We start from the raw sequence: 1223 nt of genomic DNA on the forward strand, positions 1-1223 counted from the left end.
GTGATAGTGCCATCAGAGAAAAGAAGGTGAAATAAAAAATGATTTATTATCGTTATTATTAAATATGTAATAATTGCAATTTTTAATGCAACGAAGTCGGAGGGCATCCGACTTCATCACTACGAAATATTTAATTAAATCATTGCAACTCTCTGTAGATATACATTTTTAATACACTCCAACTTTAAAAGTGATTATAGTGAACATACATGTCTTCAATCACAAATATTCAAATTAATTGTTAATATAATATCATTTTTATCAGTTAGTAGTATTATTAATATTGTCAATATAAAATAGTTCATTATCATGTAAATAACATAAACAAAAACGCGATATGCAAGAAAATCTATCCTGAACTAATAAATAATACATAGAAAAAGAAAATGTTACTACTTACGGGTATAATAAATACCCGTGGTCACTGTGCTCGCAAAAAATTCTACGTAATGCAACCAATCACCCGTGTCGATTCGGACCTTTCGTCCTACGACATGATTGAGTGACCAGAAGGACAAAAATGCATGCGACTCATGCGATAAGATGCACGGAACGTAGTCATCGATGCTATGGTAGCCCAGGAAAAGTCGTCGTGAAGACCGTTATCAAGGAGGAGTCATGCAATCCCATCATGGAAAACACTGTAACAATGTATGGAATATTAGAATTTGCTCTTAAATATGACGTTAATTAATTGGAAAATTTAAAGCAGTGGAAGATTAATGTCTATTAATCTCTATTAAAATTTTAATGACAATATTCAAATTAGTAGTAGCAAATTGAAATACATAGCAATAGGAATTAAATAATTTACATATTACTAACATTCTTGGCTTTTGAAGCACCACTAGGTCCTTTACAGGAAGCAGGAGGAAGAAGGAGTGATAAACCTTTAACAAAACATATGTCTTTTTATAGATATATAAATAATACATGCGTGAATAATTTATTTTGAAACTTAAGTAATGATTCAGCAAAAAAATGTTAAATAACGTAATATGGAATTCTATGAATACCTTAAACTTTAATAACAATAAAAAAGTTAAATTGTTAGTGAACTCTAATTACTGTAACAACTGAAACTCTGATATTAAAGTATAAAATCAGACTTGTTTCTGTTATTTTGAATAATTAAAGCAAAATACAAGGAATAAAATTAATTGGAATACAATATACAAAGATTCTTACATGCTTTGTTCTGAAGCATCACTGCGTCCTTTCCA

At 29.4% G+C, this 1223-nt stretch overlaps 1 long non-coding RNA gene across 1 annotated transcript; it reads right to left on the minus strand.

The window, feature by feature from the left end:
• Nucleotides 1–149: 149 nt before the first annotated feature.
• LOC122577428 lies at nucleotides 150–1223 on the minus strand. The gene is made up of 3 exons (XR_006320279.1): nucleotides 1189–1223; nucleotides 826–890; nucleotides 150–641 (listed from the first exon to the last, which is right to left on the minus strand). It is a non-coding gene; the product is annotated as an uncharacterized LOC122577428 (long non-coding RNA).

The sequence above is a fragment of the Bombus pyrosoma genome, unplaced genomic scaffold, assembly GCF_014825855.1.
Source record: "Bombus pyrosoma isolate SC7728 unplaced genomic scaffold, ASM1482585v1 HiC_scaffold_4710, whole genome shotgun sequence".
Lineage (NCBI taxonomy): Eukaryota > Metazoa > Arthropoda > Insecta > Hymenoptera > Apidae > Bombus > Bombus pyrosoma.